The 27,983-nt window shown below is 43.3% G+C and overlaps 2 long non-coding RNA genes across 4 annotated transcripts in view; one reads left to right on the top strand and one right to left on the bottom strand.

The window, feature by feature from the left end:
• The window catches only part of LOC112446713 (uncharacterized), a 33,085-nt gene extending 17,426 nt beyond the window's left edge, over positions 1 to 15,659 (top strand). Inside the window, exons 1-5 of one of the 3 annotated variants that reach the window (XR_009494553.1) lie at positions 86 to 960; positions 5,446 to 5,572; positions 6,502 to 6,839; positions 10,698 to 10,794; positions 13,516 to 15,659. This is a non-coding gene — a long non-coding RNA (uncharacterized lncRNA). Of the gene's footprint in view, positions 1 to 85; positions 961 to 5,445; positions 5,573 to 6,501; positions 6,840 to 10,694; positions 10,795 to 13,515 lie in introns of those variants that run through there. The other 2 variants (XR_003034776.2, XR_003034777.2) reach the window with 2 other exon arrangements.
• LOC112446714 (uncharacterized) lies at positions 26 to 24,058 on the bottom strand. Its single transcript, XR_003034778.2, has 4 exons — positions 23,237 to 24,058; positions 20,796 to 20,905; positions 12,904 to 12,986; positions 26 to 102 (listed from the first exon to the last, which is right to left on the bottom strand). It is a non-coding gene; the product is annotated as an uncharacterized lncRNA (long non-coding RNA).
• Between the last annotated feature and the right edge of the window lie 3,925 nt (positions 24,059 to 27,983).

Raw genomic sequence — 27,983 nt, 5'->3', positions numbered from 1 at the left:
TAATGGGGGATGGGGGATCTTACATGTCTGAAGCAAGGTCCTGGAGCAACATCCCATTATGTGCAGTAGATGGCAGACAGGGCATGGTGGCATTCTTCTCTCCTGGGGGCAGGGAGAGGTTACCAGTTATAGAGGGAATTGACTTGAGGTTGGTTCTTCGGTTACCAGGGAAATCAGCACAGGGGAACACTCCTCACCATCAGGCTATCATAGTGGATATGCTCCGATCTAGAGTTAGAACAATGACCAGCTGGGGCCAGGAGCAAGTACGTAGGAAGGTCCATTGGGTGATTAGGGTCTAGGTGAGGCAGGTACTGGTGGAGCAGGGGATGTACAGAGAACAAGGGTATAGCCATCTTGGGTGGCCTGACCATATAACAGTGATACTCAAGGAGCGGGCAAGACCCTCACTTGCCAATACTTCCATGTGAAATGTCTACAATTCTGTCCCTGGAGAAACACAGTGCTACCACCAGAAAAAGAGAATCCACACAGAGGAGTGTGCGTTTTGTGATTTAACCTTGGGAGTTATAAAACAAATTCAAAACAAGCGAGCTGGATTGAAAACATTAGGACCTTAGAACAGATCTTTCTCGGAGCAGAGAGACACGAAAGAAAGCAGAGCTAGGTCAACACGTCCCCCTTACGTAATGACAGGGCTCGGGCTCGGGCAAGCGAGAATTCTAGGAGGGGGCTGATGGCCTGGTTTGGCTCATGTGCAGAACCTTGACACTCATTCTCAAACAGGGCCCTCCAGGACGGACATCCTTATTCCACAAAGCCAACGGCCTTCTTTAGCTCGGGAATTCATGCAGTTAACAAAATGATTTATTGAGCGTCACTGAACCCACTCTGTCAGGAGAACTATTAATAGATGTGGTATAAACTCACCATCCTCAAGCTACCAAGGATGTACAGTGGGTTCCAATAAGAGTCTCCAGCCTTCCTCCTAAGGATGTGGTAAGAGAACTTTCTGGGGGCGGGTTTGTCCAAGCCCTCAACTGTGTGTCCTGCGTTGCCCTTGTCACCACAAACACCCTATTAAAGCCTCTTAGCTTTCCTCCAGCACTTGCTCAAATTACAGGCTCTTATTGTACCCACTGACTACAGGAGGAAGCATCAGAGTCCCTCCAACTTGCCTTGCCAGATGCTGCTTGTGGATTTGTGACCACAGAGCTTTCTCTCTCTCTTGAACCCAAGTGCTCCAGTCCTGCTTCTCTCTGCAGAGCTATCTTCCCCCGGCTCCAGCAATGGTATTGTAGGCATTTTGTCAGCTAGAGGAGCCCTTGAGAATCCTGTTGGCCAGATCTTTCTGAAAATGGATCACCCATCAGAAAGAACAGGGCATCCACGTCACTTCCTATGAAGCTCCCCTAACGTCTCTCGGGGGCCCCAGGTCATGCAGTTACTCTTTAATCACTTCATGCCCAGCATCATGGGGGAGGGGGGGGGGTGGTCCCAGGTGTTCTGCTTGCTCTGGATGGCTGTTATCCTAACTGACCCAAAGTTGCACAGCCTAAATGTACAGAAGGACAGTTGGAGACAACCTGCAGTTTGCCTGGAGCGCCTCCTCTCAGGCTCAGCTAAGTACACACCGGAAGTTCTGGAGCCAGCTCACCTGGGCTCAGGGGGACAGATAGAATTTCAGGAATTTTGCAGGTCCATTGTTGAACTACTGGTAGCTTAAAATGGGCCTGGTGGGAATCTTTACACCATGGAGGTTGGCAAACACTACAATTCAGTGTCTTTCCTCTCATCCCAGCTGGTTGTTGTCTTTACCAGCTCACTACTGTGAGTAATAGGAAGCTGTGCAGTCTAGATAGTGGAGAAGCTCACCAGTTTGAGAATCAGGCCGATTTGAACCAAAGTCCTAGCATTACACTTACATCACCTAACTTTAGTTTCCCAAAGTAAAACTGAGATCAACAAAAAATATTCTGTGTTATGTAATGCCAATTTCCCATTCCTCTTGTTTCCATTTGGAGAACTTCCATTAGAGTCTGTGATCCCCAAGGTGGGGAGGAGTGACTTCCATAACTGGTGAATTTAGTAGAAGCAGCTGGGCATGTGTGACTGCCATCCTAATCAGATCAGATTGGATCAGATCAGTCACTCAGTCACGTCCGACTCTTTTCGACCCCTTGATCGCAGCACGCCAGGCCTCCCTGTCCATCACCAACTCCCGGAGTTCACTCAGACTCACGTTCATCGAGTCAGTGATACCATCCAGCCATCTCATCCTCTGTCGTCCCCTTCTCCTCCTGCCCCCAATCCCTCCCAGCATCAGAGTCTTTTCCAATGAGTCAGCTCTTCGCATGAGGTGGCCAAAGTACTGGAGTTTCAGCTTTAGCATCATTCCTTCCAAAGAAATCCCAGGGCTGATCTCCTTCAGAATGGACTGGTTGGATCTCCTTGCAGTCCAAGGGACTCTCAAGAGTCTTCTCCAACACCACAGTTCAAAAGCATCAATTCTTTGGCGCTCAGCCTTCTTCACAGTCCAACTCTCACATCCATACATGACCACAGGAAAAACCATAGCCTTGACTAGATGGACCTTTGTTGGCAAAGTAATGTCTCTGCTTTTGAATATGCTATCTAGGTTGGTCATAACTTTCCTTCCAAGGAGTAAGCGACTTTTAATTTCATGGCTGCAGTCACTATCTGTAGTGATTTTGGAGCCCCCAAAAATAAAGTCTGACACTGTTTCCACTGTTTCCCAATCTATTTCCCATGAAGTGGTGGGACCGGATGCCATGATCTTCGTTTTCTGAATGTTGATCTTTAAGCCAACTTTTTCACTCTCCACTTTCACTTTCATCAAGAGGCTTTTTAGTTCCTCTTCATTTTCTGCCATAAGGGTGGTATCATCTGCATATCTGAGGTTATTGATATTTCTCCTGGCAATCTTGATTCCAGCTTGTGTTTCTTCCAGTCCAGTGTTTCTCATGATGTACTCTGCATATAATTCAAATAAACAGGGTGACAATATACAGCCTTGACAAACTCCTTTGCCTATTTGGAACCAGTCTGTTGTTCCATGGTGCCATCCTAATACACGGCACCAAACATCATGGGCAGCTCGAGTGTCTAAAGCTATCATGGATAGCTGCTCGAGTGTCTAAAGGTTCTGCACCAAATTCCAGTCAGGGGAGAGATCCCTATAGCACAAAGCAGTTCTCAGACACTAGCTGGTGGCCACAGTTGAACTCAACGCTGATGCTGTCCACCAGGAGAGAGAATCAGACATCATAGGTTCAGGGCTCCACCCCACAGGACTGCCCTTCACATCAGATGCCAACAGCCACATCAAGATCAGATCCACACCAGTGCTTCTGACTGACTGGCGATTAATCAGAAGTTCCCACAACCCTTTCCTAGACTTAATTATTTGCTCACAGAACTCAAGGAAACATTTTACTGACTAGATGACCAGTTGATTATAAAAGGCTATAACTTATGTAAGATATGTGCAGGGCAAGGTATGAGGAAGGGGTTTGGGGTCACAGGATCTCTCCCAGCACCTCCACCTGTTCACCATCCTGGAAGCTCTCCAAACCCTGTCCTTCTGGGTTTTTATGAAGGCTTCATTCCAGAGGCATGACTGATTCAAACACTGGACACTGATTCCAACCTCTAGCCCCACCCTTCTCCCCTGAGGTCAGGGAAGTGGGGCTGAAAGTTCCAACCCTGGCTCCCATGCCTGTGAAAGTGAAGTCGCTCAGTCATGTCCGACTCTTTGCGACGCCATGGACTGTAGCCTACCAGGCTCCTCTGTCCATGGGATTCTCCAGGCAATAGTCCTGATGTGGACTGCCATTTCCTTCTCCAAAGGAATGTCTTAAAACTCAGAATGGCACCAGGGCCCTCACCCATAAGATGCATTTTGGGATAATCTTGGCACCAAATGGTTCATCCTGGGCCATAAAATGCTGCCATGCCTAGATGCCTCTAAATATCACCTCATTAACATAATAGAAGACTTTTTAGTGCTCTCATCACTTACAAAATTCCAAGGGTTTTAGGAGTTCTGTGCCAGAAACTAGAACAAAGACCAAATATATATTTATTATAAATCACAATATAATGCACACAGTACAGCCAGCAAGAGGGAGGCATGCCTGCCTCCCTCCTTTTGGGACACTTCCTAAACATTGCTCATGACACATTACACGTGACACATGCTTACATCCCATTGGCCAGAACTTAACCATATGGCCATCCTAACTGCAAAGGAAACTGGAATTTATTTTATTCCAGCCAGCCACACACACAGCTAAAAAACACAATTTCTTTTAATATGGATGAAATGAATAACAGATACTGAGGAGAAATTAATCTTCACCACAACATACAAACACTAGACACAGAGCTTTGCTCACAGTAAGCAGTCACTATAGAGACTCGACCCTGAAGGGGAGGTTTCATTACAAACTTCTCATTGCTTATTTTGAAAAAAGCTAGCACTGAATTTTTAAGTGAAACAGAATCTGGACCTCTGCATTGTTCTTGCTATCAAATGAAGCCTTCTCTTTTATTCCTCTCCTTCCTTTCCGCTAAGACATTTTCTAGGTGCCTTTCTCGACTCATCCCTTACCAGCCTCTACTGGATCCCTCACTGCAGGGAGCACTGGCCAGGTGCCATCTGTGAGATCTGGGGTTGTAAACCTCCTTACACCTCTGTTTTCCAAGATGTAAATGGAGGTAATAATTGTATCTATCTTATAAACTTGTTGTGAGGATCAAGTGATTTAAAACTTGCAAAGCACCTGAAGCAGAGCCTGGTACATAGCAAGCACCACATACACTTTATTACCATACTTAACTCTGGCCCATATCATACAGTACAGTAATTTTCTAAAGCGGGATTTTTGTCCTTTATCAAAAGAATTGTATCAGAATGATAGTATGGCCAGCTGAATCCTTTCTCCCAGGAGGGTTTGAGGGTTATTCTTGTATAAGTCATCACCACTATGACATAAATGCGCTAAGCATGACTCAGAAAATCCTTGGGATTATCTATGTCTATTTAAAATTCTGCAGCATTCTATGTCATTATTAAAGAAAACTCATTCCTTTGTTCATTTGGTGAGCACTATGCTAGTATTAAAGATTCACGGAGGGACAAGACAAGTTCCTTCTTTAAAATCCTCACAGTTTACACGATCTGTCTACTCATCTATCTGTTGCTATCTCTCTATCATCTATCTATCAACCTACCTATCATATAACAATGAGAAAGGGTCCATTTCATAGAATCCTTCCTATTACAGATAACTGAAACCCAACTCAGATGAGTTTAAAGCACAGGGAAAATTTATTGATTCATTCATTCATTTACCTAACAATAAATTGCTGAGCTATCTAGAGGTAAATTTTTCAGACATTTCAAAGCTGGGTCTGCATGTGTAGAACTCTCTCTCTCCCTCTCTTGCTTTCCTCTGACAGGCTCCTTTCACATAGCCCAAAGACGGCCCCCAGCTTTGTCTGCTAATTTAACAACCTCAGCTGAAATAAGGAGCCTCTTTCTCAACAACTCTGGCAGAAGTGCTGAGGCTGGTCTTCTGCGGTCCAGGTGAGTCACGTGCCCATCCCTGAGCCACTGTCCAGCCTCTAAACTGGGACTTTAAGCTCAACCACCCACTCCCAGGTGGAGGTGGAGGTGGGATCAGTCCCACCCAAGCCTTATGGATGAAAAGTGGGAGGAGTGACTTCCTTAGTGAAAAGTGGGGTGCTGTTAGCAAAAGAAGGGAGACTGGACACTGGGACGGTAAACGAAAAAGACACACACAACCATTGGCCAGCTCTTGATCCTAGAGATGAAGTGGGTGAGGAGCTTCCAAAGACACCCTCATGGAAGAGTTGATGTGGGAAATGGGTTTTGAAGGGCATTTGGAATTCAGCTGACAGATGAGAGAATTGAAAGCAAAGGTAAGAACATGTACAAAGACCTAAGGATGTGATATCTTGTGGCTTATTTGGAGAAATGAGTAGGGTTAGGATATAATTTGAGGAGATAACAGTCAATGTAGCAAGGAAGATGGGTAGGTGTGAAGCCATTGTGAAGGTCTTTGTGTGCCCCAATGAAGATAATTGGGGCACACACATCTTCACACTTACAGAGATTTCTCCATGTTATTTCACTGACATAAAAGAAATTAATCTAACACAAAAGAAAACTGAAGACAGAAATTATAATTTCTCTTTGTGTATCCATTGCCTGGCACATGGGCCAAATAAATGTTTGTAGATTTGAAAGTGGAATGTCTTTTGAGCTAAATGAGATCATTTCTCTCTAGCATATCTACATAGCATAGTGCCTGGTACATTTTAAGTGTTCCATATGTGTTAGCTATTATGTCTTTGTGGTCATTAGATCAATTTTTGATGATATATACTTGTCTTTCATCATTCCTCAGACTTCAACTAATTCACTGTTAATTAATCCTCAGAAAACTTGGTATTAGAGTTGGAGATGTATTTAATTCAAACATTATTTTGCAGAATTGTACTTAAATCAGCAACAACATCAACAAAAATTTAATGCTGCTGTCTGGTGATTTAGAAAATAAGAAATGTAAGTCAACTTTCCTGGTGGCTTAGAAGGCAAAGAGTCTGCCTGCAACACATGAGACCCAGATTCAATCCCTTGGTTGGGAAGATCCTCTGGAGACAGGATTGGCTACCCACTCCAGTATTTTTGCCTGGAGAATTCCATGGACAAAAGAGCCTGGGGGCTACAGTCCATGGAGTCTCAAAGAGTCAGACATGACAGAGGAACTAACACTTTCAAGATAAAAGGGACCCACAGAAACTGCACAGAGAGTGGATCTTCAAGATTGGTAAGGATTATTTTTTATTTGAGTAAACAAGGTCAGTTACACTTTGATACATTTCTCAGTTTATTAATTTCACTTCTTTGCTGGCTTGTCTTCCCATTTTCCCAGAGCCCCTGCTGCTGCTAAGTCGCTTCAGTCGTGTCTGACTCTGTGTAACCCCATAGATGGCAGCCCACCAGGCTCCCCTGTCTCTGGGATTCTCCAGGCAAGAATTCTGGAGTGGGTTGCCATTTCCTCCTCCAATGCATGAAAGTGAAAAGTGAAAGTGAAGTCGCTCAGTCGTGTCCGACTTGTAGCAACCCCATGGACTGCAGCCCACCAGGCTCCTCCATCCATGGGATTTTCCAGGCAAGAGTACTGGAGTGGGGTGCCATTACCACTCCTCTTGGGATTATCACTGTAAGCGTACAATGATCACAAGGTTATGAAACTAGACTTTAACAGGAATCACTTAAAACATTGAAAGAGTAATGATGTATAGAAACAGGAATTCCCTCTGAAGCCAGAATCCCCATGTCCCCGTCATGTGTAGTGGTTGGAGGGGCAGAGAATCCTCCAGGCATATTTCCCACAGATGTCTCTGCAGGACATCTTTGGTGCCCCTCTTGCCTGCCCTAGGACTTCATTTCAGGCTTGCCTCTGTCAATCATTTTGAAACCTTATGTTTACACTTGATAGCCTTACCGGAGGAAGAGAAGAGAAACCATTCATTGTTCATTCAACAAATATCTATCAAGCACCTGCAACATATCAGGAACATTCTAGAAACTGGGGTTACCAAACCTCTGCCCTCATGGAATTTTTATTCCCATGAAGGAACACATATATTATGCAAATAAAAACATAATGTGAGATGGTAATAATATCCAATATACATAGATAAATAAGGCAGAGAAGGTGGGGAGGGGAGGAAGGAATGGGTGATCAGAGAAGGCAGCCCTTTGAAGATGAAATTTGAACAAACACCTGAAGGAGATAAGGGAATAGCCATGCTGAAGTTGAGGGAATACTGTTCCAGAAATTGGAACAGCAAGTAGAGATGTCTTGAGGAGGAATGTATCTCATGTGATAGAGGAACACCAGAAACCCCAATATGTCTAGGGTGGAAGGAATAAAGAGGAGAATAGTAGATTACCTCAAAAGGGAATAGACATTGCAAGGACCCTGTCGGCAGCTGGGAATATCCACAATTGCTTCTCTTTGCAGACACCTCATGTATTAAATATTTCCTCTGTGTGCTGTCACTTCCCCCTTCTCCTACCTTTCCTCAGCAGACATTTTCCCTTCTCTTTCACAAGGATATTTGTCATCTTTATGGCACAGAACCCCACTCCTCCTTTTCTAAAGCAGCCAGCTAATTTTTTTGTAGGGGAAAGAGCATCTCTCCCATTGCTTGTATCAATCAAAGTGCTCCCCACCCACTCTCTGCTCAGCCAGTCACACCATCTGACCCTGGAATTAGTCTTCTCCAAGATGAATTGAAGCTTAATCAACTTGACTATGGTTCCCGGAAAATACTGTCCAATAGCTTCGGGTCCCTGGTTCCCAAAAGCTGTCCTGTCTGTCCTTTCTGGAACTTGACTGTCCAGCTCTTCTTTCAAGTCCCTAATCTAACCAAGTACGTGCATGCTCAGTCGTGTGACTCTTTGCGACTCCATGGACGGTAGCCTGCCAAACTCCTCTGTCCATGGTATTCTCCAGGCAAGAATACTGGAGTGCGTTGTCATTCCCTACTTCAGGACATCTTCCCAACCCAAGAACTGAAATTACATCTCTTGTGTCTCTGCACTAGCAGGCAAATTATTTAACACTGAGCCATCTGGGAAGCTCCAATCTAACCAAGACCTTCCAGTAAATTCATTTTTAACTTAACAAAGTACTCCTAACTTATCATCAATCCACTCTCGCTCTTCTTCTCGTCATGACTCATATCATATGGTCCCCATTAATGCTAGGTTGTGGACTTGTGGGAACTTGTCCTTTTATAGCTTATAGTTTGTCATTATAAAACTAAAATTTCAATCTAAAGAAAATGTTAACATTTCCCAATTGATTTATCAAGATGGTTTTTTAAAGTATTGTTTGCTATAATTTGACACATTAGGAAAAAAAGTTATCACCACTACAAGTGATAGAAATTTAAAAAATTCTTAAAGAGAAGGAAGGGATTAGAACATCATGATGAAACACACAAGCTCTAGAATCACAGATTTGAGTCTGCAGTTCAGCTCTGCCATCTGGTAACTATACAATCTCAGGCAAAGATCTATCTTTGGTTCCCCTAGAAGCAGACCCTGAGATAAGGATTCCAGTGCAAACCCATATCTAGGAAGTGATTCCAGGAAACTCCAGTAGGGGAAGAGAGAGAGAAGTAGATGTAGCCAACAGAAGGTTCTTTAACCAGACAGGTAACTATGGAGCACAATCCTGCTAGGAGTCTCTGAAACCAGCCTAGAAATTGCCCCTCAGTTCTCTCCCACCCAAGGAGCAGGGAAGCTGTGATATTTATACAGCAACTCCATCAGTCATTGGGAAAAGACTGCCATGGAGGGGGTGTGTTGGAATGGGGAATGGGCATATTCCCCAGCACATCTGGCCTCTTCTGGGGTGAAAGAAACATATATAGACCTTGGCGGTGGGAAGCCAACCAGTGCCCATTGCATTGGTGGCATGGGACGGGGTACTGACAGCTCTCACCACACTACTTAGCTCTGAGGCATCAGCTTCCTTGTGTGTAAAAGAGAATAATAATAATAGCACCTCACAGGGTGCTTATGAAGATTAAATGAGATGATGCATGTGTAACTGCATGGCAAATGAGTACACAGGAAGTTTGAACATGTGACCATCTGAAAGGCGCAAAGAAGGAAGCACATGGAAAATCCAAGGGGAATAGTAGGGAGAAGTGGGAGGGGGTGAACAGAAAAAAAAACTCCTATGAATTAAAGATACAAAATAGACCTTGTGAAAGAAGTAATATTCTCAACACATTCTAGCAGCAAACAGTCTTCTTGCAAAGAATTTCCAAGAGATTTGCTTCTTGAGAGACAGGAAGAAAGTTTGAGCAGCAAAACCCTCTACTTCCTGAAAGTGGGTAAATACAGTGAGTGAAAAGAGAGAAAAAGGGAAAGAATCTATTTTTCTGAAATTCTGCTTCTACTTTACTGTCTTCACCAGCAAGGAGGGTAATTAGTTATCTCAATATGACAAGAACACACGTTTCTGCCTTTTCCAAGATGGAAAGAAAATTAGTTCATAAAGGCATTTAAAAAATGAAATGAAAGCTCTTTTACTTACTTTAAATTAATTTTTTTGTTAGTTTTTTTGTCATGAGCCTGGGTTCTGGGTTTTTTCCCTTCCCAACAAGTCTTGCCTGGAAAACCCCATGGACAGAGGAGCCTGGTAGGCTACAGTCCATGGGGTCTCGAAGAGTCGGACATGACTGAACGACTTCACTTTCACTTTTTGCTTTCATGCATTGGAGAAGGAAATGGCAACCTACTCCAGTGTTCTTGCCTGGAGAATCCCAGGGACGGGGGAGCCTGGTGGGCTGCCGTCTATGGGGTTGCACAGAGTTGGATACGACTGAAGCAACTTAGCAGCAGCAGCAGCAGGAAGACCCTGCGTCAAGAAAGGAGGGGCCAAGTGTGCTTGAGGCACACAAAGGGAGCCTGTGTGGCTGGAAGGGCCAGAACCTGGACACATCAGAAGATGCCTTCCCAGAAGCAGAGGTGGGCCTGAGAGGAGGCAATGGCAGGGAGGGAAGAAGAGGAAGCAAAGGAGAGGAGACGAGGGAGTGCAAGGGGAAAGGGGGAACTGAGCAGATGATGGAGCAATGTGATCAGACTCACATTTCAGCAGGATCCCCTGGCTGCTGATTTGAGAACAGAGAACAGGCTGTTCAGAAGCAAGGTTGGATACAGGAAGCCTGTGGAGGGAGGCTCTTGCAACAATCCAGGTGAGCGATGACGTGGCCTGGACCTGGGTAGGCGTGGTGGGGGTGCTAAGAACTCATATTCTGGATCTACCATGAACAGACAGTCACCAGAATTTGCAGATGAACTGGATGCAGGGCCTGAGAGAGTAGGGATGAATCAACAAAGACTCAATTTACTTAGTCAAAGAACCTGTCCTACATGCCAGACACTGTCCTGGACAATGAATACAACAAACAAAATTCCCACCTTCATGAAAGATTTTGATAGTGGGAAAAAACTGACTATAAAAAATGTAAATATTCAATATGTTGGGCATGTTGGGTGGTGGTGGTATGCTATGAACAAAACCAAAACAAGGATAGGAAATGTCAAGCATAGGGATTGCAATAATAAACGAGGATTTGGGGGGAGGCCTTGCTGAGAAGGTAAGATCAGAATAAACATCAGAAGGAGGTGAAGGAGTGAACCGTGTGGTTATCCTGGGGAACAGCAAGTGCAAACACTCTGAGGTTTTGAGCACATTGATTTAATGATGCCATTTAGACATCAAAGTGGAGCTGTCAGGTGGGTAATGGGATGCATATTTGCTGAGCAGACCTCAGTGTTTCTCCTGGCTTTGGGCCCACCCTCTTCCAGGTCAGGTGACTCACTGTCCTGGTTTCCCTGGGGCTGAGGGGTGTTCCAGGACAGAGAACCTTCAGTGCTAAAACCAGGACAGTCCTAGGTAACAGCTGCTCACTCTGCCTTCAGGTTACCCTGCGTCTTGATATCAGATGGATGCTCCTAAAATCTATGCTAAAAAATGGATCCAAAAAATCCTTCAGTTGTTCCTTCTAGCATTAAAGATCAGAGTTAAAGTTCTATAAAATCCTGGACGGAAGTCCCTCCCACACTGGCCCTACAGTCTCTCCTGCCCTCCCTCACCAGCACCCCACTGTCTATCAGCTGCCCCCATAGCCAACACACAGTTCCCCACAACCCTGCATCATCCTGGATAAACTGAGCTATTTTGACTCCCTCACCACCACTTTCCTAGGTCCTGTTCTCTAGGCCCATCCCATCCCCCGCCCTCCACTTCTCTGTGTACTTCTTGTGCTTAAGTCTCATTTCAAGGGCGACCTTCTAGAAGCCTTCTGGGCAGATATAGATATTGCATGTACATGTCTACAGGGTTTGCTGTGTTGTGCTAAGGGCTGAATCCAGGTGGACTGAGTTCCAAAGCTTATATATTTTGAGAATGCTCTTTGATTCCTTAAAAAACTGGAAATAGAACTGCCTTATGATCCAGCAATCCCACTGCTGGGCATACACACTGAGGAAACCAGAAGGGAAAGAGACACGTGTACCCCAATGTTCATTGCAGCACTGTTTATAATAGCCAGGACATGGAAGCAACCTAGATGTCCATCAGCAGATGAATGGATAAGAAAGCTATGGTACATATACACAATGGAGTATTACTCAGCCATTAAAAAGAATACATTTGAATCAGTTCTAATGAGGTGGATGAAACTGGAGCCTATTATACAGAGTGAAGTAAGCCAGAAGGAAAAAGACCATTACAGTATACTAACGCATATATATGGAATTTAGAAAGATGGTAACAATAACCCTTTTACGAGACAGCAAAAGAGACACTGATGTATAGAACAGTCTTATGGACTCTGTGGGAGAGGGAGAGGGTGGGAAGATTTGGGAGAATGGCATTGAAACATGTAAAATATCATGTATGAAATGAGATGCCAGTCCAGGTTTGATGCACGATACTGGACGCTTGGGACTAGTGCACTGGGACGACCCAGAGGGATGGTATGGGGAGGGAGGAGGGAGGAGGGTTCAGGATGGGGAACACACGTATACCTGTGGTGGATTCATTTTGATATTTGGCAAAACTAATACAATTATGTAAAGTTTAAAATTAAAATAAAATTTTTAAAAAAGTAATACAAATTACAAAGACAGGTGTAAGAGTGAATATTTATTTAGAAGTGACACACACAAATGAGGAGTCCTGAAGCATCACAGTAAATTGCCCTCTGGTCCTACCGTCTCCACCCCACATGGAAACTGGAAGCCCCTTGTCTGTCTCCCTCTTCAGACTGTGAGACCCTTGGGGGCAGAAAACTTACCTGCTGTGCCTTTGCATCCCAAGTGCCTGGCATGTGGAAGCAGCTCAGCGGATGTTTGTTGACTGATGAAATGAATGGTCAGGCTGGTGGTGACAAAGAACACCGATCTGAGAGTCAAATTCTGATTGTATTATTTATTTATTACATCAGGGTATAACTGCTTTACAATGTTGTGTTAGTTCCTGCTGTACAACATGAGTCAGCCATAGGTATACATATATCCCCTCCATCTTGAGCCTGCCTCCCACCCACTCCCATCCCACCCCTCCAGGTCACCGCAGAGCACCAAGCTGAGCTCCCTGTGCTATACACTGACTTCCCAGTAGCCACCTATCTCACGGATGGTGGTGTATATATGTCAGTGATACTCTCCCAACTCATCCCACCCTCTCCTTCCCCGACCCTGGGTCCATGAGACCATTCTCTATGTAAATTCTGGTTTCGGTGACACCTGCCTCTGACTAGCTGTATCACCTGGAGGCAAGCAACAAGGAACTTAACCTCCCAGATATTGAAAGATGTTTGGTGACCTACGTGGGTGAAGCAGCTAGGTAGACTGCCTGGCAAGAATAGCTGCTCAACACATATCCATTTCTCTTTTCCTATCCTTAGGTTCTGTCCGCCCTACATCAGTCACAGGCCGCCGGGGCTGGGATACAAGCCAGGAAGCCCACTGCCTGTGAAGACACGAATCCGTTTAGCTCCACTGTAGTACATTTCAGGACGACGATCAATGTTTCAGCTGAAATATTTTCCCTGCTGCTCACGAGTTAAGATTATTTAATTGATCTTTTAACCCTCCTATTTGTCTGCAGGTCAGCAGGTACATCCATAATCTGCCATTGCGCTCTTAGAACTCGGTCCAGGGTCTGTAAATAAGGATGGGAGAGTGCTGTCTCTGCTATTTAACCCAATCAATGTTATTGTTTTAAAGGAACCAATTTCCTTCCTTGTAAACCCAAGTATATAATAAATAAATAATTCAGCATCTCTGAAATATTTATCATAGGCAGGTAGCATTCTGCTCTCTGAGAAAAGCAAGTCGTCTAAGAATTGGATGCTGTTGGCTATCAGCACCTCCACTAATCATGGAGACTGTGTGCCTGTTGTTTTCCATCATTTGTCTGCTGCTCACAGCAACCTTGGGAGGCAGGGAGGGTGTCTCCTTTTTGAAGATGAAGAAACTCAAGAGGCATTAAGTACCTTTACAGAGTCAGTAAGTCTGGGAGACAGTATTCTAATGATTCTGTTTCTAACTCTCTGTGCAGGGCAAGAATTACAGTCCACTTTGTAAGCGTTAGCTCTTATAAATGACAACAATTACTGCGATTTCTTTCCAGAGAAGCCATTCTGTTTCTCTGTACTGCCGGGATGGAACCAAGTACTTATTACACCATGCATCACGTCTGACGCCCATCCCCGGGTCAGTAGCCAGGATCCCAAACCAGCCTGTTGTTTTCAAGGCTGAATCGTGTGTTTGGGCCAACAAAGATCATCAGATGACTGCCCTGTGCATTTCTTTTCAAAATCTCTGCTTTTGAGATGACCTGGCTCATGCTGGTGTTTGCTAAACGTTATTCAGGTGGCTGTTACAGTCACACACTGCTTTTTCTTGGATGGAAATCACCTGTTGTTGATGCTGATGATGGTTAATGCCACGATTAACCCAGCATTTACTTCATCCCAAGGACTGTGCTAACAACTTTACAAAATGTCATTTAGTTCTAAGAAAAAAACTTTGAGGTGGATGTTAATGTCCTCATTTTTTAACTGAGATGCTTGAGACCCAAGAAGTTGCGCTAAATAACTAGTTCTGAACCACATAGGGAATAAGTAACTAGCACAACCAGGATTCAAACTGGGATCTCACCAATCATACAATGGATGCCTCGAGCCACAAGGATACCTCCAGTGGGAGAAGAATCAGCATACGCCATTAACTAGCATAAACTCTAGTCATATTTAGGAGATACCTATATTTCTAAGCTTAGGGTATCCATCTGTGTATCCACCCATCTATTTATCCATCCATCCGTCCATTCCCTCACTCGCATAGATTGTCCCCTTTGCCTGGAATGTTTCTCTGCTCTCCCTGTAATTGTGGAGCAAACCTCCTTCTCATCACTTAAGTCTCCGTTTTAAGTTTCACCTCCTCCTGGAAGTCTTCCTAGCCTGACTGTCCCATCTCTATGTTCTCATGGTGCTCTGTGTCTCCTACTCAGGGGTGGATTCACATTCTGAGGGGTCTGAGCCACAAGGTACAGTCAAGGAGAATGACTTATGGTGTGATCAAGGGTAGAAACATGAATTAAAGAGGGCAACTAGACTTTAACTTCATTTCCTCTTCAGGTGTTTGTTTTTCTGAATACTCACTGTAGCATAATCACAGTCCTCTAGAGCTTAATCCAAGTGTTAAGCTCTAAATGTCCTTTAATCCAAGTGTTGGAATTTTATTTCTCTAAGGTACTAAACCATCTCAGCTCTAAGTAGACCAAAGTTCAAAAGATTTAAAATTATAATTGTGATTCAGATTTGAGTTCCTGAGTCTTAGATTCAGCATCCCCACAGTTGTAGCCAATAGAAATGTGAGAGCAAAAGTCCTGACCTACCCTGAGGCCCTAAATGCCAACACCTGTCATATTATGTCAGCGGTCAGTTTGATTTGCCCAGCCTGTGTTTATCAGAGCTACTTCTGCTTATACAGACTTTGTTACTGATAAAAATCAGATCACAATAAATATTACATTGTGATATTATACTGTGTTAATAACTCATACTGAAACTTAGAGATATTTGTTTCCTACGTACAATAACAGGAACTCTGTGAATGTTATTATCAACATTTTACCAGTATGGGAACTGAATCTGAGAGGTGTGAAGTGATCTCCTGAAGGTCACACAAGCTAATAAAAAGCAGAGGAAACCAAGTGATGACTGCAGTGTAAATGTCCTTTGTCCATACTGAATCTCCCAAATACCAAATCATAAAACTAGACTTCACAGCTTCAGCAATCCTACTATAGAGTTACACTTCTGCATGTACATTAGCTTCACTAGAGAATGACAGATTGACATGGGCGATCCAAAACAGTCGATATTTCTGCAAATGGTATTTCCAAAGAAACTGTATTGGAGCTATCTAAGCATTGCTGCTGCTGCTGCTAAATCACTTCAGTCGTGTCCGACTCTGTGCGACCCCATAGATGGCAGCCCACCAGGCTCCCTCGTCCCTGGGATTCTCCAGGCAAGATTTAAGTACTACTCTCTTTAATTTACTTTGCCTTATTATAATTATGGAATTACCCCTTTGTTGAGACTGGTGAATAGACAATGCCCTGAAACCTTATGTTGATTTTGATGTGATCATCTCTTTTGTTAATACTTCAGCTCAAACCTTCTCCTGAGAATCTTTGCTTATAAATCCCTAGACATTTCTAGAGCTAACCCAAGACTCCTGGGCTCAGAGGAATTTAAAGGGAAGCAATGAGCTGATAATCAAAAGTCCCTCTGTGAGTCCTTGATGCTGTCTGGGGCACCAGGTTTCCTCCAAATTCTGCTCCTCTGCCAATCAAGCAAAACAACCCCAAGTCACTCTTGTGTCTATTCTTGTGTGGCACAAGCTGTTCATAATCAGAATAAAGGGGCTTGAAATGACAGGTGGAGCCCATGTTCCCCTCTCTACCTCCCAGACCACATGTCCTGGAGTAAAAAGGTAACAATGGGGTAACATTTACAGTAGAAAATTGTATTTCTCTACATCTTTCCTATGTCCCTGACTAACTTTGCTTCCCCCAGTTAGTTCTGAAAAGTCTGGGGTGATGGCAGATCCTGGGCATCTTCCTGCCAGCCACCATTTCAGCCCCATTGTTGAACTCTCTGCTCTGGTCTTTTCCAGTGAGTCAGCTCTGCACATCAGGTGGCCAAAGTATAAGAGCTTCAGCTTCGGCATCAGTCCTTCCAATGAATATTCAGGATTGATTCCCTTTAGGATTGACTGGTTTGATCTTGCAGTCCAAGAGACTCTCAAGAGTCTTCTCCAACACCACAGTTCAAAAGCATCAATTCTTCAGTTCTCAGTCTTCTTTATGGTCCAACTCTCACATCCATACATGACTATAGCTTTGACTATACAGACCTTTGTCCAAAAAGTGATATCTCTGCTTTTTAATATGCTGTCTAGGTCTGTCATAGCTTTTCCTTCAAGGACCAAGCGTCTTTTAATTTCATGGCTTCAGTCACTGTACACAGTGATTTTGAAACACAAGAAAATAAAATCTTTGACTACTTCTACTTTTCCCCTTCTATTTGCAATGAAGTCATGGGACTGGATGTCATGATCTTTGCATTTTGAATGTTGAGTTTTAAGCCAGCTTTTTCACTCTCCTCTTTCACCTTCATCAAGAGGCTCTTTAGTTCCTCTTCACTTTCTGCCATTAGAGTGGTATCATCTGCATATCTGAGGTTATTGATATCTCTCCCAGCCATCTTGATTCCAGCTTGTGATTCTTCCAGCTCAGTATTCTTACCGGGGTCCAGCCCCAGCAGGAGCCAGGGGTACCCTCAGGATGACGGCTTAGGCGATAAGGATAGCAAAGTGGAGAGATCAGAGGCTAGATCTTCCTTGATTAACACAGAAAGCCAATAAAGCTCCTGTGTTCCAAGGAGTCATCCCGAAAGAAGAACAGAGAGAGAAAAGGAGGGAAAAGGAAAAAAAGAACGACACGGGGAGACCAAGCTTCGGTGAACGAGGCCCATAACTTTATTTTCAAAAGGAACTTTTATACCTTGACTTGTACATAGAGGGAAATGAAAGATGCAGTCATATAGAGTCAGCCCAAACATTACATCTGTTTTGTCTTCATCAAAACCAGGATTCTTTTCTGCATACCTTTCCCATAAACAATGTTGTGTACATTATCTTCTGGCCTTGGAGGCCTGTGGACATTTTATGACCCTTTTTTGATAAAGGCTGCTCGACCAGAAAACTTGTTTTCCCTTGAAGTGTTTCTTCTTTATTTCTCCCAGCCTCAGAAAGTACTAAACAGAGTTACATTCTCACAGAGCAAAGGTGCAGTGGGTCACAACAAAGAAAGAACCAATTAGCTCAAAGGTCTGATGTGGTTAATTCCAAGGCTGCTACTTGTTTTTCTTACATTCCAACTATGTTAACCAATGCACTCCCAGGCGCACAATGGATAAGGGATATGGGCACTCGTCAGCAAGCATTGGCCCAGTAATGAAGCCCTTTACCAGTATTATCTATTCTAATAATTTTTCATCCCTTAAAGGACTCTATGCTCATTGGGACTTTTAGAATGTTTTGGCTTCCCGTGCCTTTCAAGGTTGGGGAGTTGTGAACAATCATGTGTGTTAATTGCAAGAGTATGGATAAACCTGTCAGGCAAGCTAGAATGCCCACAGAGGGGTTAAAATAGAAAGATTCCTTTCATGCCCAGGAGACTTATTAACTAAAGCCCTAAGTTGACTTTTTCCAGAGAAAGGTGGTCGGGGAAAGCCCCCTGTTAATGTCAGAAGAGTTGGTGAAAGGCATAAAATAGTAAGACAGACAGATTTGGGTTTTGGGGTGGATGCTAGAGCAGATTCAGGGGGCCCCTTGAGGCCTGATCTGCCTTTGCCTGTCAGGTCTCTTCCGCATGACCTTTGTCATGGATGGCATCTCCCGTGGTGGCTCCCGGCACTGATAGAAGTTAAATAAACATGGTGACAATATACAATATGTCCTACTCCTTTCCCAATTTTGAACCAGTCAGTTGTTACATGTCCAGTTTTAACTGTTGCTTCTTGACCTGCATATAGGTTTCTCAGGAGACAGGTAAGATGGTCTGGTATTCCCATATCTTCAAGAATTCTCCAGTTTGTTGTGATCCACACAGTCAAAGGCTTTAGCATAGTCAATGAAGCAGAAGGAGATGATTTTCTGGAACTCTATTGCCTTCTCCATTATCCTACAAATTTGATTTCTGGTTCCTCTGCCTTTTCTCAACCCAGTTTATGCATCTGGAAGTTCTCAGTTCACGTACCACTGAAGCCTAGCTTAAAGGATTTTGAGTATAACCTTGCTAGCATGTGAAATGAGCACAATTTTATGGTAGTTTGAACATTCTTTGTTAGTCCCTTCTTTGAAATTGTAATGAAACTGATCTTTTCCAGTCCTGTGGCCACTGCTGAGTTTTCCAAATTTGCTTACATATTGAGTGCAGCACTTTCACAGCGTCATCTTTTACAATTTGAAATAGCTCAGATGGAATTCAATCACCTCCACCAGCTTTCCGTAGTAATGCTTCCTAAGGCCCACTTGACTTCACACTTCAGGATGTCTGAGTCTAGGTGAGTGATCACACATTCGTGGTTATCTAGGTCATTAAGATCTTTTCTGTATAGTTCTTCTGTGAATTCTTGCCACCTCTTCTTAATATCTTCTGCTTCTGTTCGGTTCTTATAATTTCTGTCCTTTACTGTGCCCATCTTTGCATGAAACGTTCTTTTGATAGCTCCAATTTTCTTGAAGAGATCTCTAATCTTTCCATTATTTCCCTCTATTTCTTTGCACTGATCACTTAAGAAGGCCTTCACTGTTTTCCGTCACACTGCTGTCTGCCTTTGCTCCTGAGGCACTGGGGTCCATAAGAGCTGTACCCCAGGCCCCTCTCTGTGGTGACCACAGCAGCCACTCCTTCATGCTCTCTGTACTGACCCCTCAGGTCTCACTGCAATGCCACAGCTGCTCTGCTAGAAGGAGGAAGTGCTCTTTCTGTGCCTTTTCTACTGTCACCAAAGCATGGCCTGAAGCAGGGCTAACTGTTGTTCTGGACACCCAGAGTCCTTGAGAGCCGCTCTCAGAGTTTTACAGTGACTTCTCCTCCAGGGCTCTGATGGAAGCACTGGGAGGAGGCCTCCCTATACTCAAACCATTTCTGTCTCGGCCACTAGGATGTTGTTCTCCAGCTGAATGTATAGGCCTGCATCGATGCTTTTGAATTGTGGTGCTGGAGAATACTCTTGAGAGTCCCTTGGACTGCAAGGAGATCCAACCAGTCCAACCTAAAGGAGATCAGTCCTGGGTGTTCTTTGGAAGGAATGATGCTAAAGCTGAAACTCCAGTACTTTGGCCACCTCATGTGAAGAGTTGACTTATTGGAAAAGTCTCTGATGCTGGGAGGGATTGGGGGCAGGAGGAGAAGGGGACGACAGATGATGAGATAGCTGGATGGCATCACTGACTCGATGGATATGAGTTTGGGTGAACTCCGGGAGTTGGTGATGGACAGGGAGGCCTGGCGTGCTACAATTCATGGGGTTGCAAAGAATCGGACACGACTGAGCGACTGAACTGAACTGAACTGAGCTGGTCTCTGTCCTTAGCACCAGTTCTTCCTCAGGAGGATCTAGTGGCTCCCCAAACAAAGAGGATCCTGCCAGGCCCACCCACCAGGCTCTTCTAAGCAGTGAAAAGAGTGCTCAGGTCACCTGCTTCCAGCCCTGGGGTTACCAGCACTCAACTCCAAAACATACACAACTTGGGAAACTGGGCTGGCTGACTTCCACAAAGCCCAGCATATTCTTCCCACTTGAGGCTGAATTTTCAGGCAGGAGAAGTTACCACTGTGCCCTTATGTCTGCTCCAAACACACCATGGACTGGGTGGAAAGTCCACGCTGGCCACAGACTCCTACCAGAGATAGCCATGCTCTCACCTCCAATGATCTTCTAGACCTGAAGTCAACCAGGACATTTGTTAGCACCTGCCTGAGGTACCCCTTCTTAGTAGATGCTAAGGTACTTAGAGGAGGAGTCCAGAAAAATGTAGCAATTGTGAGAGTCTTTGCAATTCCATAACCCCTGAGGTATGCCTGCATTGTACAGGTACTTACATAAACCTCATGAGTCCTTCCCTGGGAATTTTGCTTTTCTGAAAGACTCTTTGCAACTGGCCCCTTCGACAGCAACAAATACAGTGGTCTCTGAAAGGACAAACTTCCTCCTGGAAAAGGTTGCAGAAAGAGGATAAATTAGGCCAAAACAAATACACATGGTAGCCCCAAAACTTACCAATTCCAGTGTCGCTAATTTCCTGACCCCTGAGCTTCAGCTCCAGCTCATGCAGAGTGTGCCTGCTGCCAAAATGTCAGTGCAGTTCCATTCTGTTAGCCTCACCCTTGGCTTATTTCTCGCCTGGAAAAATAATAACCTGACAAACGCAGAATACCCTCAAGACATATTCAACACTGTTCATGTTGCTGAGCTTATAGGACAAATGGAGAGAATATAACCAAGACAATGACAGTGAACAACGAACATTACCCAAGCAAGCACTGTTCTCAGCCAAGTCTGGCTTTAGTCTGGGCAGTGAAGTGAAAATGTTAGTAGCTCAGTTGTGTCTGACTCTTTGCAAACTCATGGAGTGTAGCCCACCAGGCTTTGTCCACGGGATTCTCCAGGCAAGAATACTGGAGTGGGTTGCCATTCCCTTCTCCAGGGGATCTTCCCAGCCCAGGGATCAAACCCAGGTCTCCCGTATTGCAGGCAGATTCTTTAACATCTGAGCCACTAGGGATGCCCAGTGAGGGGAAAATTCAAGGGCACAGGGCAAACGGCAGAAGCCTGGAGAGATGCCCAAGACTTGTGTGCATGGTACACGGATTTCCTAATATAAGCCAGACACTGTCAAGTGCTTACCCAGGTCCCCTCTTAATCTGCACAACAGGTACCCTGAAATGTGTACTATTAATATCATTCCTATTATAGCCCAGGTACCTGGGGCTCTTTGGTGATCGCCAAGGCTTTGCCAATGCAAAGAAAAAGATTCTTGTGATTCTGACCAAGATCATGATTGCATTACTCAAAACTCAGCTGCAAGAAGCAGAAACTCAACTCAAACTAGCTTAAGAGGATAAAACAGGAATTTATAGCTGACTCAACTTCAGGCATGGCTAGATCCAGGGACTAACATATGTCACTTGGACTAACTCTGTCTCTTTCTATTGATCTTTCTATCTCCACTTTCCACTGCTTCATTTTGGGTGTGTGGACTTTCTTCTACAGAATATTCCTCCATAAAATAAGGAAGAGGACCATAAATGCTTCCAGGAAACATAATTGTTTATCTTACAATCCCAGAAGGAGAGAGAGACTTTTCTTCAGAACCCATGTGTAATCTCTTAGAGAAGTGGGCTCTGTTCAGGTCACATTCTGCTTACCCTTGAACCATCACCATGGGTCAAGAGGTTGAGTCCCATGATTGACAGCCGAGGCCACACAGAGAGGGAAGTTTGGTGACTCTTTGAAAGAAAGGTTGCTGTACAAACAACCCAGGTGTCAACAGCACTACTAGGGCCTTTACTTAGATATAATCCCTTATGAACTTGAATCTGCTGGTTTTCATTGTGTAATTTCCTTTTGTCCATTATGTGTGGTATAATCATGAAAATGGGATCAGAATGACAAAGGCGGAAGGTCTAAGAAGCTTTGTGTGTGTGTTAAAATTAATTTGAGTCAGTGATTAGTGATTTTTTTTCTAGAACAAAAAGTATGTTGTGAAAATAGAATCACTGGAATCTTTTAAACACTGTTTTAAGAAAATGCAGCATCACATTGTGGTGTTCTTGCCAAAAACGTTTAACCCAAATTTAATCATGAAAGAAGAATCAGACGAACGCAAAAAACTGGCTTGGACTTTCCAAAACACTCAATTTCATAAAAGACCGGCCACACACAGACACACATGTGTGTTTGCGTGTGCGTGCTCAAAAAGGTGAGGAATCATCTCAGGTTAAGGTGAGTCAAGTTTATGACAAATACAGTGTGAGATTTTTTTATTAGATCCTTAATTTTTAAAAAATTATAAATGGCATAATTAGGACAATTTAGAAAACTCAATACGAAGATCTATATATTAGATAATGATATCATTATCAATACTGCATTTTCTGAAAGTAATTGTGATTGTGTAGAAGAATGTCCTTGTTCTTAGGAGAATATGGTGACGTATTTAGGGATGAAGAGTCAGGTTTATGCAGCTAATTTTCAAATGATTCAGGAAGAGAAATGTACACCTAGACAGGGAGAGATTAGAGAGACATGAGAGTGTGAGAGCTTGAGCATGTGGCCAGATGGTAAGAACTGGTGAATCTAGGTGAAAGGTATATGCGTGTCATTATATATATTATATTATTCTTACAATTTTTCTCCAAGTTTCAAAATTTTCCAAATCAAAAATTGTTGGGAAGGGAGAAAAACTGAGGTACACCTTCATAGCGATCTAAAATCTAACCCCCACACTCGTAATGCAGAAAGTGGAGTCCAAAAAACTCACCATGTAAGTACCAGGCCTTTACTTCCAGATTAGTGAAACCACTCAGTTTTAATAGCCAGCGCTGCAAGACCCAAACCGGTTCACGTCCTCGCTGCAGAGGTTGGCGCCACCTGGTGGCAATTGTCTTTCAGTTCAGTTCAGTCGCTCAGTTGTGTCCGACTCTGCGATCCCATGGACTGTAGCACGCCAGGCTTCCCCCTACATCACCAAATCCCGGAGCTTAATCAAATTCATGTCCATCGAGTCAGTGATGCCATCCAACCATCTCATCTTCTGTCGTCCCCTTCTCCTGCCTTCGATCTTTCCCAGCATCAGGGTCTTTTCCAAGGAGTCAGTTCTTCACATCAGGTGGCCAAAGTATTGCAGTTTCAGTTTCAGCATCGGTCCTTCCAATGAATATTCAGGACTGATTTCCTTTAGAATTGACTGGTTTGATCTCCTTGCAGTTCAAGGGACTCTCAAAAGTTTTCTCCAACACCACAGTTCCAAAGTATCAATTTCTAGGTGGCATCCATTTCCTTGACTTGATTCAGGAGTGGCCAGGAGAATTCTGGAAACAAGGAGACTACATCGTGGGCAGGGGTTGAGGGAAAGGCGATCTGTGTCCAGTCCTTGTGGGAAGTGCTGGCATCCAGAGGCTGCCTGGCTGTGACAGTGGACAGGCTTAGTTGCTCTCTGCCTGCAACCAAGTCCCTGATTCCAGGAACCTAATGCCCATCCATGCAGGAGGGAAGTGGCTGGAAGAGTTTCACACAGCTCCTGACTCAGAGCAGGCATCATTTAGCCAGTGACAGCAAGGTCATACCAGCAATTCCTAAAAATCAACAAACAATTTAGAAATTATTTGATGCCTCATTTCACTATGATTTATATCATTTAAAGCACTTTTATTAGAGAACAAAAGGGCATGTATTTTTAAATTTTTATTTACATGTGAATTTAGGTGACCATTGTTTTAAACTATGTTTAATATCACCTATGTGCACATGTATGTTTTGCAAAACTTATGCATGTACATTTTGGGACTTCCTTGGTGGCTCAGATGGTAAAGAATCTACTTGCATTGTGGGAGACCCAGGTTTGATTCCCGGATCGGGAAGATCCTCTGGAGAAGGGAATGGCAACCCACTCCAGTATTCTTACCTGTGAAATTCCATGGACACAGGAGCTATACACATACATACACATATATAGACACCCATGAGGTATTCTAGCTTGTAACACTTACATGCGCTCTTTCCCCACTGCTTCATTCTGTTTTTTTAATGCTGTTAGTCTGAAAAGCACACGTGGTGTGGTTTATTTAATCAAAATCTTAACCGTAAAACATATTTTGCTAAGATTTATATCTTGCCTATTTTTTGAGAAGACTTGATGTAGTGTGTTTAGCTAAATCACATATAAAACAAGTCAGTGAAAAAAATATTTAGAAGCTTGAAAAACCATCAAAAGAAGAAAAGAGCTTGGGGTAAGTTAAATTGTCCAAGTTTAGCTCTGGATTTCTTGGGGAACAAAAAGGAAATAAGATGCGCTGTGGCTTCTGATCTCACACCAGGGTCTAGTCTGGCTGGAAGGACTTCCAGGTGAACAGGACAAATGGAGACAAAGAGTCACTCAGTGGTAGCAGCTGATGACACCGAAACTAGAGGAGCAGCATCGTGAGGGCACGGTGAGAGTCAATACGCTATAAGCCACCAGAGCACTCTGAATGGGCTGCCCAAACCAGGAGGCCCAGAGCAGGGACTGGAACACCAATGAGACAAGGAAAGAGCAGCATTCCTGGGAATGCTCCTGGGCTGGCAGAGAAAGCAGTAATTTGAAGACCAGGGATACAGAGGAGATAGCTATATCTCTTCACCCCATAAAAGAAAGCTATGTTCATCTTTTATATAAAAGACATTTGAATCACGTGGTAACTCTGTATTTTGTGTAAGTGGCACAGAAATGTTCTTTTCATGAATCCTTCTCCTAATACTCCTTTGCAGAAGACAGGACCCATGGTTTTAAAAAGGCTGAATAAGAGCTAAATGAATTTGTGAAAATCAATAGCATGCCTGAAAACAACTGAGAAGTTAAGAAATATAATGAGAAAGATTTCAGTCCCAGTTACAAGTTTAAAAAAAAAAAGACATATTTGGAAGTAATTTCTATGAGAAATGTATATGACCTCTCTAAAGAAAATCCAAAACTTATTTAAAGAGCTCAAATACTTGGTTAATAGAAAGGTATACCATATTGGAAAATGAAATAAAATGTCAGTTCCTTATAGATTTCATTTTTAGGTGAAAGACACCCAAACAAAATCCAACAGAATCATTTTCATGGGAAGAAACGGAATATATTTTAAGGACTTCCCTGGTAGCTTGAACAGTAAATAATCTGCCTGCAATGCTGGAGACACAGGTTCTATCCCTAGTTTGGGAAGATCCCCTGGAGAAGGGAATGGCAACCCACTCCAGTATTCTTGCCTGGAGAACTCCACTGGGCAGAGGAGCCTGGCGGCTACAAACCATGGGGTCACAAAGAGTCAGGGTAAATATAGAATAATTTTCAAAAAGCAGCAGTAATATTAGAAAAGAGTCTTAGATGATAATTTGAATATTGTGGTAATCTTTGAATAGCAGACAGATCATTGGACTAGAATAAGCACAGAAGATGTAGGTACTATTACACAGAAGACTTTAAATGATTTTTCACAAACCCATCACCAAATAACAGAGGAGAGAATATAATGGTACTAAGATAATTGCCTGTCAATTTGGCAGAAACTAATTATTTAGATCTTTATCTCACACATGTATCCCAATAAATTTCAAATGGATTAAATCTCTATATACAAAACTCAGGCCATTTTTTTTTAAAAGTAAAGTAAAATAAATATCTATCAAACTTCTGGGGGCAGTGCAACTTTCCAAACTTGGGAGTGGTTAAAGACATCACAAGACTGAAATTTCACTGCACACGATTTTGCAACTTCTTCACACAAAAATATAACCAAGCAAAAGATAGGTTGACTGAAAAAAACTATATACACAACAAGGATATATGCTTAGTCATTCAGTTGTGTCTGACTCTTTGCGACCCCATGGACTGTAGCCCACCAGGCTCTTCTGTCCATAGGGACTCTCCAGGCAAGAATACTGGAGTGGATTGCCATTTCCTCCTCCAGGCAACAAGGACTTAGACCGAGGTTAATATATATATATTTATTTTTTACCATTTTGTAATAGCATTTATGCACATTAGCAAGAAGACCACTATGACCACTGGGGATAAAAAATGAGCAAAGGATATTAATAGGAGAAATTGTTCAGAATCAGTGGTAGCCAAAGAAATACGAACGACCAAAAAATGAACTAGCATTTGGTGGCGCTAGTGGTAAAGAACCTGCCTGTCAAGGCAGGAGATGTTAAGAGATGTGGATTTGATCCCTGTGTTGGGACGATCCCTTGGAGAAGGAAATGGCAACTTACTCCAGCATTCTTGCCTGGAGAATTCCATGGAAAGAGAAGCCTGGAAGGCTACAGTCTATGGGGACACAAAGAGTCAGACACAACTGAGCATACACATCGTTTTTCATTAAGTGAGTAAAATTTTAGGGAAAAAAAAAAAATGATTACTATCCAGAGTTGGGGAAGGGAGAGTAGTGGTGTGGAAGGTATGGCCTGATCCCTCTGGTGGTGTTGGAAACCAAAAGAACTTGTTGGAAAAGCAGTTGGTGGTATTTATCAAGAACTATAAAAATATGTGTAAACATTTACCAGTAATCCTGATAAAATTAACTTTATTTTGGACAGATCAAAATACTTATAGATTACTTGCACTAAAGAGCTCTTTTGTTTGAAGCCACTAGCACATAATTAAAGTTGATGTACAAACATTTTAGATTTCAAAGAAAAAATTCCCACTGCTGGAACTATTCTTCCCTATAGTTTGACATCTCTGCTCTCCATTATGAATACTTTTGCAGAGTATCCAAGCCTGATGCTAAGTTAGAGTAACTAATGAGTCTCAGGGTAGCTTAGAGTTCTTTCTTCCCTTGTCATTGTGACAAGTCTTTCATCTAGCAAGTACTTTTTGAGCACAATCTGTATCCACACACTGGGGGCACATAAATTCAGTTCAGTTCAGTTGCTCAGTTGTGTGTGACTCTTTGTGACCCCATGGACAGCAGCTCACCAGGCTTCCCTGTCCATCACCAACTTCCAAAGTTTATTCAAACTCAAGTCCATCACATTGGTGATGCCATCCAAACCATCTCATCCTTTGTTGTCCCCTTCTCCTCCCGCCTTCAATCTTTCCCAGCACTAGGGTTTTTTCCAAGGAGTCAGTTCTTCGTATCAGGTGGCCAAAGTATTGGAGTTTCAGCTTCAGCATCAGTCCTTCCAATGAATATTCAGGACTGATTTCCTTTCGGATTGACTGGTTGGATCTCCTTGCAGCCCAAGGGACTCTCAAGAGTCTTCTTGAACACCACAGTTCAAAAGCATCAGTTCTTCAGCACTCAGCTATCTTTATAGTCCAACTCTCACATCCATACATGACTACTGGAAAAACCAGAGCTTTGACTAGATGGACCTTTGTTGGTAAAGTAATGTCTCTGCTTTTTAACATGCTGCTAGGTTGATCATAGCTTTTCTTCCAAGGAGCAAGTGTCTATTAATTTCATGGCTGCAGTCACCATCTGCAGTGATTTTGGAGCCCCCCAATTTAAAGTCTTTCACTGTGTCCATTGTTTCCCTATCTA

This window comes from Bos taurus, chromosome 5 (genome assembly GCF_002263795.3).
Source record: "Bos taurus isolate L1 Dominette 01449 registration number 42190680 breed Hereford chromosome 5, ARS-UCD2.0, whole genome shotgun sequence".
In the NCBI taxonomy this organism is placed as follows: Eukaryota; Metazoa; Chordata; class Mammalia; order Artiodactyla; family Bovidae; genus Bos; species Bos taurus.
The sequence above is the reverse complement of the archived record's forward strand: the minus strand, read 5'-3'. Positions and strand labels throughout refer to the sequence as shown.